Source organism: Schistocerca piceifrons, chromosome 7, assembly GCF_021461385.2.
Source record: "Schistocerca piceifrons isolate TAMUIC-IGC-003096 chromosome 7, iqSchPice1.1, whole genome shotgun sequence".
Classification (NCBI taxonomy): Eukaryota; Metazoa; Arthropoda; class Insecta; order Orthoptera; family Acrididae; genus Schistocerca; species Schistocerca piceifrons.
In genome coordinates, this window is record NC_060144.1 from 84,045,224 (window position 1) to 84,060,847 (window position 15,624).

The following is a 15,624-nucleotide window of genomic DNA, read 5'->3' on the forward strand; positions in this document are numbered from 1 at the left end:
TCCCACTCGGGTGCAACGCACAGAACGTTCATATCACCATGTTAAACTGTCAAGAAAGTCCTTCTTTGGGATGCCGTTCAACTCTCGCATCAAAATGCCGGTTATGTTGTCAAAGTGTTGACCATTATCTGAATTTCTGCACTTTGTCGTTTTGTGGTAGATTTGGACTGACAACGCCAAGTCGTGTCGTCCGTGATAATTTTCCTAGGAAAGAACAGTCTAGGTTTTCAATTTCAGCCATGTCGCGGCCAGCTTCGTGTCGTCGTTGTTTTCGTTTGGGAGTCACGGACTCAGGGACAAACTGTGGACACACTTTATTCCTCTTCAGAACATTCTGGAGAATGTCTTGAGTTAGAGATGTCGCTCTAGCGTAACAACACCGACATAACGGCCGCACATCCACTGCTCAACACTGCCTGTTCACAACTAACTGCTTGAATGCACATCTTTCGTTTCCTGTTGGTAGTTCAAGCTGCCACCGCAATTACTGCGCTGACGTCGCTTATACGCCAGGAACAGAATCAGTGTCGAAACGTTTTGGAGTTACGGTGCACGTAATTCGAAATCGACCAACGTGTTTGCCGATACGAATCAGTGGTCGTGCCACTGTTCTTTCACAACGATGCAGTATCCCTTCTGAAAACAGGGGCTGATCGAACTGTTTTTGTCGCAACATGGTGCAGTTTAGGTGGTCTTATATGAGAAAGCCTTTAGCTTTAATCGCATCGTTGTGAATTCAGTGTGACGGAAACTATAGCGGTCCAGCGGTTGCGGTTAGTAACAGATAGGCGTGGGAAGCCGAAGTCAGCTCTGACAGATATCCTTCCTACGGTATCCGGTTTTACGCATAGCCACAGCTTCCCCGCTGCGAGACCACACGAAACGATCTGACGCAATGAAAAATAAAATCCCTTCTTTCCTTAAACATATAAAAACAACAGGGGCACCTATATAACAGGAACTGACCGCGATACATTTCACAACTAATGGTCGATTTGTTGCTCATCTACCAGCACTTCCTGGTTTCATTTTTTCAGTGGACTCTCTTAGAAACAGACGGAAACCACCAAAACGACCTTCTGCGTCCTCTCTCAACAAGGCAACTCTTTTCACATCATTTGTTAACGTGGTAAAACACTTGATGCTTCCACAGCCGTCATGAGACAGCATTGCACATTGCTGCGTTTAGTTGAAAACTGTGTTCGAACAGATAGTTATTCACTGACTTTAAATATGTCACTCTGTTGCTTCATTCGCGTCTGTGCTCTGCTACGTGCCGGACAACATATTGCATAACGTGTAACATTTTATAATTTTGGCCGCACATATAGCGGGTGATCAAAAAGTGGTGTTTACCAGCCAGGCTGGGGATGATGCGATTCTGTAACATATCAGCGTAACTCTCACCCGTCACGGTAGCAGTTACAAAACCAGAATCACGCATTTCCTCGAAGAAAAATGGCCCGATAACGGGAGATGTGGTAAATCCAACCCATACCGTGACTTTCTCGTCGTGCAATGGAGTTTCCACGACAGTTCTAAGATTTTTGGTAGCCCAAATTCTGCAGTTGTGGGCGTTGACAGACCCTCGGAGCGTGAAATGAGCTTCGTCGGTCCACAACACATTACTCAGCCAATCGTCATCTTCCGCCAACTTTTGAAACGCCCACACCGCAAATGCCCTCCGCTTCAATAAATCGCCATGTAACAGTTCATGATGCCGATGGATTTTGTACGGATAGCATCGGAGGGTACGCCTCAGTGCCAACAAAACAGTAGTGTATGGAATGCCGGTGCGACGTGCGACTGCACGAGCGCTGACTTTCCCGTGCATAGACGAACCCGCTACAGTCTCCATTTCTTCCTGAACTGTCTCAGCAGCATTACGCCTTGTGCTCGGTCGGCCACTACGGGGTTTCTCGTCTAAACAACCCGTGGCTTCGAACTCCGAAATCATTCTCGCCACAGCTGCATTTGTCAACGGACTTTTACCCGTTCGAATCCCTTTCCTATGGCGATAGGATCGTAACGCTGAACTAGCACATTCCCCATTCTGATAATACAGCTTCACTAAAAGCGCCTTTTCAGGTGACGTCAACATGCTGCGACTGATGGCGCATCTGATTCTCTCTCTCTTTTTTTTTTTCTTTATTGTATTTCAATTCCCCATCGGGGCGGGGTATTCTCTCTCTCATTACAGCTCCTTTTATACACGATTGTCATGCGCAGTCACTGACGTTTTGCTGTCATAGCGCCATCTGTCGGACACTTTGTGAACTTTTTTTTTTTTGTTCTAATAAACCCCATGTCATTCCAAGCATGTGTGTTAATTTGTACCTCTCTACCTACATTATTCCGTGGTTTACTAAGTTTTCAAATTTATACTGACTTTTTGATTACCCGGTAAATAAGACAGATTTAATACCAAATAGATCTTGCCGAGTACAAATTTTAGTTCTGAAACTGATTCATAGACATCAAAGAAATTATGATGAACTGTTAGCTTGTAACTAGATTTAAAAAAGCATATGGCTCAGTGAAACGTAAGTCTTACTTCCAAATTCCGGAACAATAAGATCTTGACCTCAAAACCGTTGCAATTTTTGGTGAACTACTAAATGGTACAAAGTCTAAGGTAATACTGAGAGGAGAAATTTCGGAAAATTTTGGAATTTACTCCATTACTTTTCAATTGCGTCTTAGTAAACGTAATCCAAGAGTGCCGAAACTTAAAATCGGATCTAAAAATAACAAACCACTCATATTAGGGAGAACTAATAGTAGGATAGACTGCTTAGCTTTTGCCGCCGACATAGAGATTCTATTCAGAACACTGAAACAGCGGAAAGACAAAGAGAAATTCTTAAAGAAACAGCAGAAACATTAGGACTCCAAATATCATTTGAAGAAACAAGATACATGTGTAGCAAAAACCAGCCAGCCAAAATGTAAAAAATTAAATACTGCAGAATCGAGCTCAAATGTAAGCCGAATTCATTCAGCAAATTGGCTTGGAAAAGATTGGTAACGAAATTAGCTGACACAAAATGGAAGCCCTTTTCACACTCGCAAAAGACGTCTCCAACAAAAAATTCTTCACGAATTACACATAACTGAAACACTACAATATAGACATCAAACCAGAATATCTTTATGAGGCTAAAACACTCATTCTAAACAGAATAATAGACACTGAAGCAATCAGGAAAATTTTATCTCCAGATTGTACAGGATAAGGAAAATGCAGACTAAGAGAAAATAGAGAAAACTGAAAAAGTACACCGACATTCATTCTGATATGAAACAAAGCAGGCTAAAATTCTATGAGTGTGTTAGCAGAATGGAAGCAACCAGATTAATTACAGAGGATGTGGAATTTTACGAAACCAGTCCAGCTGGAACCAAACGTGGGTATACAGGGTGTTAGGGTGTATATGTGCAGGTATTTCTATTGATTACTGCAGAAAGAGCTTAGAACAACAGTCATGGGATAGCAATATACAGGGCTATTACAAATGATTGAAGCGATTTCATAAATTCACTGTAGCTCCATTCATTGACATATGGTCACGACACACTACAAATATGTAGAAAAACTCATAAAGTTTTGCTCGGCTGAAGCCGCACTTCAGGTTTCTGCCGCCAGAGCGCTCGAGAGCGCAGTGAGACAAAATGGCGACAGGAGCCGAGAAAGCGTATGTCGTGCTTGAAATGCACTCACATCAGTCATGACAGTGCAACGACACTTCAGGACGAAGTTCAACAAAGATCCACCAACTGCTAATTCCATTCGGCGATGGTATGCGCAGTTTAAAGCTTCTGGATGCCTCTGTAAGGGGAAATCAACGGGTCGGCCTGCAGTGAGCGAAGAAACGGTTGAACGCGTGCGGGCAAGTTTCACGCGTAGCCCGCGGAAGTCGACGAATAAAGCAAGCAGGGAGCTAAACGTACCACAGCCGACGGTTTGGAAAATCTTACGGAAAAGGCTAAAGCAGAAGCCTTACCGTTTACAATTGCTACAAGCCCTGACACCCGATGACAAAGTCAAACGCTTTGAATTTTCGGCGCGGTTGCAACAGCTCATGGAAGAGGATCCGTTCAGTGCGAAACTTGTTTTCAGTGATGAAGCAACATTTTTTCTTAATGGTGAAGTGAACAGACACAATGTGCGAATCTGGGCGGTAGAGAATCCTCACGCATTCGTGCAGCAAATTCGCAATTCACCAAAAGTTAACGTGTTTTGTGCAATCTCACGGTTTAAAGTTTACGGCCCCTTTTTCTTCTGCGAAAAAAACGTTACAGGACACGTGTATCTGGACATGCTGGAAAATTGGCTCATGCCACAACTGGAGACCGACAGCGCCGACTTCATCTTTCAACAGGATGGTGCTCCACCGCACTTCCATCATGATGTTCGGCATTTCTTAAACAGGAGATTGGAAAACCGATGGATCGGTCGTGGTGGAGATCATGATCAGCAATTCATGTCATGGCCTCCACGGTCTCCCGACTTAACCCCATGCGATTTCTTTCTGTGGGGTTATGTGAAAGATTCAGTGTTTAAACCTCCTCTACCAAGAAACGTGCCAGAACTGCGAGCTCGCATCAACGATGCTTTCGAACTCATTGATGGGGACATGCTGCACCGAGTGTGGGAGGAACTTGATTATTGGCTTGATGTCTGCCGAATCACTAACGGGGCACATATCGAACATTTGTGAATGCCTAAAAAAACTTTTTGAATTTTTGTATGTGTGTGCAAAGCATTGTGAAAATATCTCAAATAATAAAGTTATTGTAGAGCTGTGAAATCGCTTCAATCATTTGTAATAACCCTGTACATATATATAAATGACGGTACTATCACGTACACAAGGTATAAAAGGGTAGTGAATTGCCAAAGCTATCATTTGCACTCAGGTGATCCGTGTGAAAAGGTTTCTGCCTGATTATAGACGCAAGACGGGAATTAACAGACTTAGAACGCGGAGCAATTGTTGGAGATAGAGGCATGGAACATTCAGTTTCGGAAATCGTTAGGGAATTCGGTATTCCGACATCCGCAGTGTCACAATTGTGCCGAGAATACCAGATTTCAGGCAGTACCACGGACGACGCAGTGACCGGCGGCCGAGAGCAGCGACGTTTGCTTAGAGCTGTCATTTGCTTAGAGCTGTCACTGCTAACAGACAATCAACACTGCCTGAAATAACCGCAAAAATCAATGTGGGACGAACGTAACTGTAAGCTGAGGACGGCGAAATTTGGCATTAATGGGCTACGGCAGCAGACGACCGACACCAGTGCCTTTGCTAACTGCAAGACATCACCTGCAGCGTTTCTCCTGGGCTCATGACCGTCTCGGTTGGACCCTAGATGCCTGGGAAACCGCGACCTGGTCAGGTGAGTCCCGATTCCAGTTGGTAAGAAATAATGGTAGGGTTCCAATGTGGCGCAGACCCCACAAAGCCATGGACCCAAGTTGTCAACAAGGCGCTGCGCAAGTGGTTCCGTAATGGTGTGGACTGTGTTTACGTGGAATAGACTGTACCGCCGGTCCAACTGGAATCATCATTGACTGGAAATTGTTATGTTCGGCTACTTGGACACCATTTCCAACCATTCATGGACTTACTGTTCCCAAACAACTATGGATTTTTTTATGTATGACAATGCGCCATGTCATTAGGCCACAGTTGTTCGCGACTGGTTTGAAGAACATTCTGGACAGTTCGAGCGAATGATAAAGATGTTCTTCCTTTGTTTCCAACTTCGGATTTCCACACACGTTATGACAACTGGTAAATGTGCTCAGTATTGGGTGTGACCACCTCTGGCACCAATACAGGCTTGACAACGACGGGACATGCTGTGAATGATGTAATCAACCCCATGTTGGGGCGACAACGCCCATTCTTCCTGCAGAGCTCCACACAAGGCCTGGAGAGTTGTTGGTGGATGCTGACGTGATACAACCCGTCTCCCTAATGCATCCCAGGCACGCTCTATGGGATTCAAATTGGGAGAACGAGCAGGCCACACCATGCGTGCTCTATCTTCCGTTTCCAAAAAGCATCAATCACCTGTGCTCTATGGGGTCCACCATTAACGTCCATCAGTGCGAAGCCTGGGCCGTCAGAACGTGGCAACAACTGCGCAAGAGATCCCAAGATCTCCTCACGGTACCTGACAGCAGTTAAATCTTGCTGATTCATTCGTACAATTTCATGAAGAGATGTTCGAGTGGTCAACATAATCCCTGTCCACATCATTAGAGGATCCTCCTCGGTATCGGTCTCTTTCCACAGTGCTTGGGTCCCGAAATCGTATTCCACGTGCCCTCCAAATGCGAATCCGTCGAGAATCACTCTCCAGACCAAATAGCGACTCATCTGTATCAAGGACATTGGCGCTCTCTTCGACCGTCCAGGTGGCATGTTCACGTTCCCTTCTGTGGAGTCACATCAGAGGTAACCAGACAGCAGGTCTCCAACAATCAAAGCCACTCTGCTGAACCCTTCTGTACACCGTTTCCCTCGATACAACACGTCCGGGGATGCTGCGAGGTCAGATGCCAACTGCAGTGCAGTAGTAAGGCAGTATTGTCGTGCCCGTACACCCAAATAACGGTCGCCCCTTGGGAGAATGTCGGCCCTGCCCTGGTCTCCGGGATACAGTTTCGGTCTCTATAAACTAGCACCTCGTACGAGAAACAGCAGAACGATTCACATTAAACCATCGGTCTACATCAGTTTGCGACTGTCTTGCTTCCATTCTTCCTACGGCCCACTACATCAGAGAGTCTCTAGGCGTCTTCTCTCTGCCATACTGCACCATCTGTGACCGTGTACACAGCGGCTGTGGATGTGGGACTACCCTGTAAACACTACCCCGCTTGATAGGTGACCTCACGTTATTGCTGGTGTGGGATTCCGTTGCTCGGAATGCCATCTTCCGTGCAGAACACGATCGTAACAACATATGTTGACAGTTTGTAAGATTATATCATGAATTAGATACAGGGCGGGGAAACAACAGTCTGTTCCTTTTAATTTTGAGCACCAGTGTATCGAGGAGACAATCTGAGCAGCCCTCTCAGATTGTTTGTAGTTGATGGAGTCGTTTACCGTCTAGTAATGTCATCAGGAGATCAGAGCGAATTTCAAAATAATGTAAACAAGACATCTGTATGTTGCGAAAGGTGGCAGTTGGCATTAGATAAAAAAAGTGTGAAGTCCTCCATATGAGTACTGTATCTACATCTACATTACTACTCTACAATTCACTACTAAGTGCCTGACAGAGGATTTATCGGACCACTTTCGAGCTGTTTCTGTACCGTTCAACTTGCGAAAATCGCGCGGCAAAAACAAGCGCTTAAATCGTTTTCTGCGAGCTCTGATTACTCTTGTTTTTTAGTAAAAGAAAATATTCGTTAAATTTTGCATACATGATAAATTGCACAAAATTTATCGATTCAGCTAAATAGAGCGGACATCAAAAATTAAGTTACACCCTGTTATGGCAGGCCAAGTGATCTTTATTGAATGTAGTACTACACTTGAAAGTGACACAGTCACATGACACCCCTGTAAGCAATGGTCGGAACGCTCTACAAATTGTTTAGTTCCTCTCCTTAGTCAGGGAGCCATTTGCGACCCGCTGTGACAAATGCTCATCGTTGTAAAACCTCTTTCCTCCCAAGATGTTCTTTCAGAACGCCGAAAAAATGAAAGAAGCGGATGCAAGATGGACTTCCCGACCAGCGTCACCCACACCTTTGCAGCCTTGGTCAAGTTGTTGGCACCATTTCACTACGGTTCGACGCATCATTTCAGAGTGAATCTGCGTGCAGTGTAGACGTTTTGGCCACAAGAGCTGTACTTCTGCCTTGGAGTACGTTTCCAACTGCAGCGAGATTTCAGTCGCACACTGTGATGATGCACATATCGTCAGTACCACAGCGGAACCGTGCCTGCAGAAAACGCTCAACATGTGTGCTTTTCTGACGAAGAGCCACTCTTGTTGCCCAGTGATCTTAACGTGGGACATGTGCAACGTACTTTCTGAAGTGTCTACATACCACGGGACTTGGAAATACGAACAACATTATTTGAAACCACACATGGAAAATGTAGGGATGCGAACCAAAGACTGCGGAACGCGTAGAAGCTGCAACAAATCTGCTAAAGGACCTGTTTACACTACGCTTTTCCGTCCAGTTGACAGTGGTTTATAACTCTCCTTCTCCGACCGAGAAGAACAATCACATTCGCAAATAAAATTATTTATATTTTGAGATCGACAATATGTAGACTAGTAATCCATTGTCAGAATAATAGGCTCGCAGTTCCTAATTCGCGACCGTGTGAATATAAATTATCACAGGCATGCCAACATTATTGGCGCTTGGACATCGGACTTCGTAACGAAATAATAACTGCAGGCTCTGAAAAAGTTTGCTACCATTAGTAGCGATCTGAATGAGATGTAGAGAATGGCTGCTAATTGTTCGTCAGCAAGCCACTAGTTAGGAAAGCATTAGAAATAGTTATGGGAACCAAAACGACCGGTCTGTCAGCTGTGGTAATAAGTCTTGCAATAAATACCGGGTGATCAAAAAGTCAGTATATATTTGAAAACTGAATAAATCACGGAATAATGTAGATAGAGAGGTACAAATTGACACACATGCTTGGAATGACATGGGGTTTTATTAGAACCAAAAAAATACAAAAGTTTAAAAAATGTCCGACAGATGGCGCTTCATCTGATCAGAATAGCAATAATTAGCATAACAAAGTAAGACAAAGCAAAGATGACGTTCTTTACAAGAAATGCTCAATATGTCCACCAGCATTCCTGAAAAATAGCTGTAGCCGAGGAATAATATTGTGAACAGCACTGTAAAGCATGTCCGGAGTTATGGTGAGGCATTGGCGTCGGATGTTGTCTTTCAGCATCCCTAGAGATGTCGGTCGATCACGATACACTTGCGACTTCAGGTAACCCCAAAGCCAATAATCGCACGGACTGAGGTCTGGGGACCTGGGAGGCCAAGCATGACGAAAGTGGCGGCTGAGCACACGATCATCACCAAAGGACGCTCGCAAGAGATCTTTCACGCGTCTAGCAATATGGGGTGGGTCTAATAAAACCCCATGTCATTCCAAGCGTGTGTCTCAATTTTTACCTCTCTATCTACATTATTCCGTGGTTTATTAAGTTTTTCAAATTTATACTGACTTTTTTGATCACCCGGTACATACACCCTATTCGTAGTTAATGAAATTATTATTATCATCAGAAGAAGAAGAAAGGAGAGAGAGTTTATTAAAATGAAGTGATGAACAACTTGCCAAAAATTCGGGATAACGCTTTGTTGATGCTTATCGCAGTTGCTGATATATACGTTTGCCTTCTCTGTCCGTGTGCATAAAAGGTCATTTAATTAAAGAGATTAAATTGCATTTATAATACAAAATATAGACAATCTTCAGAAACATTTGACATAAACAGGAAAAAAAATCGGTGTAAGGTTACAGGACATGGAGAAAGATCAAAGAAAGGCAGCTCGTTTTGTATTGTCACGTAATAGTGGAGAGAATGTCACGGATATGATATACCGGCCGTTGTGGCCGAGCGGTTCTAGGCGCTTCATCTGGAACCGCGCTGCTGCTACTGTCGCATGTTCGAATCATGCCGCGGGCTTGGATGTGTGTGATGTCCTTAGGTTAGTTCTGAGTTCTAGGGGACTGATGACCTCAGATATTAAGTCCCATAGTGCTCAGAGCCAGTTTTGAACGGATATTATATGTGAGTTTGGATGACAATCACTAAAAGAAAGGCGTTTTTTGTTGCGACGAGATATTTCGCGTATATCTGTCACCAACTTTCTTCTGTGAATGCGGAAATATTTTGTTGACTCTCACCTGCGTAGGGAGAAATGAGCATCGAAATGAAATACGAGAACTCGGTGATCGCACGGAAAGCTTTAAGTGTTCTCTTTTCCCACCTGTTGTTCGGAAGTAGAACAGTCTAGAAATAGCCTGAAAGTGGTTCTGCGAACCGTGCCCCTAGCATTTGAATTGCAGCTTGTTGGTGTAGATGTAGGCGTACCACATGTTGTCGTAGTTGACTTTTAGTATGCATCTGTTTGGACAGCCAAGAAGATGTGTTTTGCTTGCTCCTCTTAACCTTCGTCGCGTAACAGGGATGCCACCAGGGCAATTCGAAGAAGATGCTTCTTGCGGGCAGCCGAGGACGAACGTGTGGTGTCTTGTAAAGCTCTTTTTGGATGAAATGTTGTCGGCTGTGGACGACCGTTTTCCGTCGGCCTCGAGCTTCCTGCCGCTACTACGTAATAGTCCGGTGTAAGTGGCGGGCGCGGTGGATGCCGTAGCGAGGGAGGGCAGAGCTCGGCGGGCCGCGGGGCGGCTGGGGGCGTAACGATCGCCGGCGTACGCGCGCCGCGGCCCCCAGACCGCCACACAGTGACGTCACCTGGTGCGCGGTCGATGCCGGCCGTGACGTCACTCTGCGAGGTCAAGGGACGCCGCGGCCTGGGCAGGGGCGGGGCCGCGCCCCGCCGGGGGCGGCGGCCGGCGGGGGCGGATGCACTGGGGGCGGCGGAGGCGCCGGCTGAATGAAGGCTGCAGCAGGCACACGTGGGGGTGGGGGCCACCCACCAGCCAAACCACTCGTGGCTTCTGAAAATTGGACACGAAAATTGGGGCTCGACCAGAAGGGTGGAAAATGCACAGCGGAGAACGTTTACAATGTTACCTGACGTTTTGATAACATTATTCGTACACCGATGAGTAACATTTATGGACGAGTGTAACTTCTGCATGAAATGTAATGTTTATGTTTGGTTTTCAAGGAAAGTAATTCGGGCTTTGTTTTCATTGGATATGTTATACAGTGAGGTGACAAAAGTGATGGGATACTTCCTAATATGGTGTCTGACCTCCTTTCGCCCTTCGTAGTGCAGCAACTCGACCTGAAGTCATTGGAATCCCATGTTGATGCTGCCTCTATAGCTGTTCATAATTGCCAAAGTGTTGCCAGTGCAAGATTTTGTGCACAAACTGACCTCTCGATTACGTCCCATACAAGATAGATGGGATTCATGTCGGGCGATCCGGGTGGCCAATGATTCGCTCAGACTGTCCAGGATGTTCTTCAAACCAGTGATGAACGCCGGTGACTTGGCGCATTGTCATCCATAAAAATTCCATTGTTTTGGGGAACATTTAGTCCATAAATGGCTGCAAATGGTCTCCAAGTAGTTCAGTTGGACCAGAGGACCCAGTCTATTCCATGTGAACACAGACCACGCTATTATGGAGCAACCACCACCTTGCACAGTGCCTTGTCGACAGTTTGGGTTCATAGCTTCGTGGGGTCTGCACCACACTCGAACCCTACCGTCACTTCTTACCAACTGAAATCGGGACTCACCTGACCAGGACACGTTTTCCAGTCGTCTAGGGCGCAACCGATGTGGTCACGAACCCAGGAGAGACGATGCAGTCGATGCAGTGCTGATAGCAAAGGCAGTCGCGTCGTTCGTCTGCTGCCGTTGCCCGTTAACGCCAAATTCCTCCGCACTGCGTTAACAGATACGTTCGTCGTACGTCCCACATTGATTTATGCGACTATTTCATTCAGTGTTGCTTGTCTGTTAGCTCTGACAACTGTACATAAACGCCGCTGCTCTCGGTCGTTAAGTGAAGGTCGTCGTACATTGCTTTGTCTGTGGTCAGACGTAATGCCTGGAATGTGCTGTTCTCGATACACTCTTGCCACTGTAGATCTCGTAATACTGAATTCCCTAACGATTTCCGAGATGGAAGGTCTCATGCGTCTAGCTCCACTGACCATACCACGTTCAAAGACTATTACATTCCATCGTGCAGCCATAATCAGGTCGGAAATCTTTTTACATGAACCACCTGAATACAAACGACAGCTCCACTAAGGCACTATCATTTTATACAATGTGTACGCAGCTCGTGGTCTCGCGGTAGCGTTCTCGGTTCCCGAGCACGGGGCCCCGGGTTAATTCCCGGCGGGGTCAGGGATTTTCACCTGCCTCGAGATGACTGGGTGTTGTTGTGTCGTCCTCATCATCATCATTCATTCCCATTACGGTCGGAGGAAGGCAATGGCAAACCACCTCCGCTAGGACCTTGCCTAGTACGGCGGTGCGGGTCTTCCGCATCGTCCCCTACGCTCTGTTACGGAGTATGGGACTTCGTCTCCCCCATCACACGATACTACCGCTGTCTGCATTTGTATATGTATATGCCTTCTCACCGCAGTGTATTTCGTATTTGTACGCTAAACGTTATTCAGACAGAAGTTTGTAACAGTCGATATGGCACGCCACAGAGGTTCCGAATGCGAGCACTGTGATCTTTGGTTGTCAGCAGCACAGTAACTGCGGTAGCATTCTAAAAGAAGCCACTGGGAGAGGCGGGTGTTGGCGAAGGTGCTGGGTGGTCTGGAATAGCCTGCAGAGCACAGAGATAACAATACAGAAAAGGATGAATTTTGGAATATTATTTTCTGAAGATTAATTTCAGAAATGTATATTACTAGGTACAGTTGTTGTGCACTGCTTGATTGAGCGTAATTGTTATGTGTTTCAGGAACGGGTAGTTTTAGTAGGGTTTTTCTTTATTGGTTTTGCTTGGTTAACTTCAATTTTCAGGCATAATTAAGTAAAGTTCACTGCGCTTGCACTCAGTGGTTATGGATTTTACCGCTCCTTTACTATTTCCAGTAATCACTTGCCAGAGTAAAATGTCTTATGAAAGATAAATTTTGTAAAAACACAATGAATTACAGTTGTCGCAGTACAGTTTTTAAGGAATAAACTACTTTGAGTCAGTTAGCAAATTCAAATTCCACCACAGTCTCTATCACGAAATAATTTCCATATTTTCTGATTATGTGTGTCGCCCCATTGCATAGAGCGGAACACAGTTTCTTAAAAAGTGAAGTATAATCTCAATAGAATAGTTGCACGTCCTTGCATTGGACTGCCCAAGGCCTCTTCTCTCCTACGCGTTGCATATTTTATATTCATCATTTCGAGAAGTACGAAGTTGCCGTTTGCCACATGTAAGCGACAAAAATTTGTTAGGGCCAGTTACAGTAGAGTCAGGACATAGTAAGATACTTCAGAGTTAGGTGTTGCTTTTCAAATTCGTTATTGTGTCAAGTCAAGCAAAGTTCAGTTGATATTTAATTTCTTATGCAGATATTTTTATTTATACAGTGCAGTGTTGCATTTACGTGTGCTTTATACTGTGCTGGTAATTTTGTTTTGTCTGACTGCGTACGTCAATTCACAGGAAGTTTTTACAGATATATTTTGGTGATTTATTCTTTAAAAATTTGATTAGTAACTTTATGGAGCGTTTGTATTCTGTTACATTTGTTTGTTGGAATTTGCAAGTCACGTAATGTGACGTCACGCATTGTAGCTCTGCACAGCACAACACAAAATTCCATTAGAGCACTTACTTGGGTTACATGCTTGCCTTTCTACTTAATTTGATACATTCAACATTGCTCCTCACCACCGTAACACCTAGCCCATAACAACGATCATGTTGGACGATGTTCCTGGATGCATTACGTGTTGCCACCTCTCACCGTACGAGGGTATGTCCAGCGTCGAATAGCGCAGGTAGAGAACGTCATGGAACGAGAGAATACTCGACGAATGGATTGGCCTGCCCGTTCCTTTGACTTAAATATCGTAGAGCAGTAAATGTCAACGACACTGATGGAGCAATGGTACACTGTCGTGTCCTGACTTAGGTGGGAGAAAGAGAAAAGGGGTTTATGGTCAGTCGGTACAGAGCAGAAGGCAGAAGGACAATTCACAGTGAAGGCATTTGATTGATTTCTTCTGTCTGAGCCACCACTGGTGCAGGCATTTACTAGAAATGCAGGTAGTGAGACTCGGTAGGCAACCGTTGTGGAGACTCTTGAACAAACAGGGTTTTGAAATAGTTGTTTATTCCAGACAGGACTAACTAATACACTGGAGGCTAGTTCTAGGGTTAGAAAACGCATGAATAACACTATTACAACAGAAGCCAGTGCGGAAGTCCCAGGAATGGATGCTAACCACAGTAGCAAACACTAGCAGCACCTTAAGGCAACAACTTCGTTGCAAAACAAAACATGCTGAATGTGACGCTGTTCACTGAGGCACTCCAAGTGAGAGAAAGCAGACTTACGCGGAGCTGGACCGAGGCTGGAGTCGATGGACGCGGATTCGGTGCCCACAGCGTCTGACTGAGAACTCCGCCAAAAGTGCGGAATCTAGGGGTTTTAAAGAGTCGCGTGGGGGCACTGTTTTTCCCACTTAAAGCCACCCAGCCAATCCCGCAGGTCTCTTGCAGGCGCCTGCCAATCACGGTTTAGTTAGGTCCCCTCTACTGCTCCTAAAGCGGGGATGTTAATGCAGTTGCATTAACTAATTCCTTATTTGGTATCAACATTGTTCAGCTGAAAGCTAAATGTAAATGCTCTGCCAAATAAGGCTTGCAACATTATTGTTATACGTCATTTAACCCCGCCCCTCGGGATCCTCGGAGTAGGAACTGCTACGTCAACAGTTTTCACTCTCTTTCTAACCCTTGTGAGCCTACTGACGTTCTCAGGGCTGGTATCAAGCTGGCTTTATTCGCTAGTACGTGCCTGTTGGTTATAAAGTTCTACGGTGGCAACCTACCACAGCGCCTAGACGACATATGAAGTTACATGTTAATTCCTTGAAGAGTAACTAGCGCCCTTGTACCGCATCTGGGGGCGTCTGCATTTTCGCAGGGTTCTCCCCTTACGGTTTACTTCATGTAACGATATCTCTCCTAGTTTCGTCTGCCCTCAGCATCGTCTCTGATTCCGCGCCTTGGAGCGCCTGTCCTCCTTTCTCACAGCTTGAAGATAACACTACAGTAGCACGGAATAATCAATATATTACAACACCCTACCACGAGAATTCTTTACCAAAACTGCGGCACGGGTGTACGTTGCAGAGAATGCATTGCCGTCCGAAGTGATCACACATCCTACAGAGAACATTGTCCCGCGTTTTGTAATGTCTAGGTGACCATAATGGCCAACGGCCTTGCCGCAGTGGTAACACCTGTTCCCGTCAGATCACCGAAGTTAAGCGCTGTCGGGCTGCGCTAGCATTTGGATGGGTGACCGTCCCGTCTGCCGAGCGCCGTTGGCAAGCCGGGGGCATTCAGCCCTTGCGAGGCAGAGTGAGGAGCTGCTTGATCGAGAAGTAGCTGCTCCCGTCTCATAAACTGACATACGGCCGGGAGAGCGGTGTGCTCACCACATGCCCCTCCATATCCGCATCCCGTGACGCAGTTCGGCTGAGGATGACACGGCGGCCGGCCGGTACCGTTGGGCCTTCATGGCCTGTTCGGGAGGAGTTCAGCTCTTTTTTTTTTTTTTAAGTGGCCGTCATGAATCGGCGTGATGTCAGTGTAATTACTGTGGTGGATAAAAGTGTCACATCTGTTCGTCTCATTACGTATTTCTTTCAGTTACCTTCTGTATTGTACTGTACTGCACCATAATTTAGCA

General features: G+C 45.6%; 1 pseudogene; it reads left to right on the top strand.

Annotated features, from left to right (window-relative positions):
* The first annotated feature begins 15,144 nt into the window (after positions 1–15,144).
* Positions 15,145–15,262, top strand: LOC124709383 (annotated as a pseudogene).
* Positions 15,263–15,624: the final 362 nt, after the last annotated feature.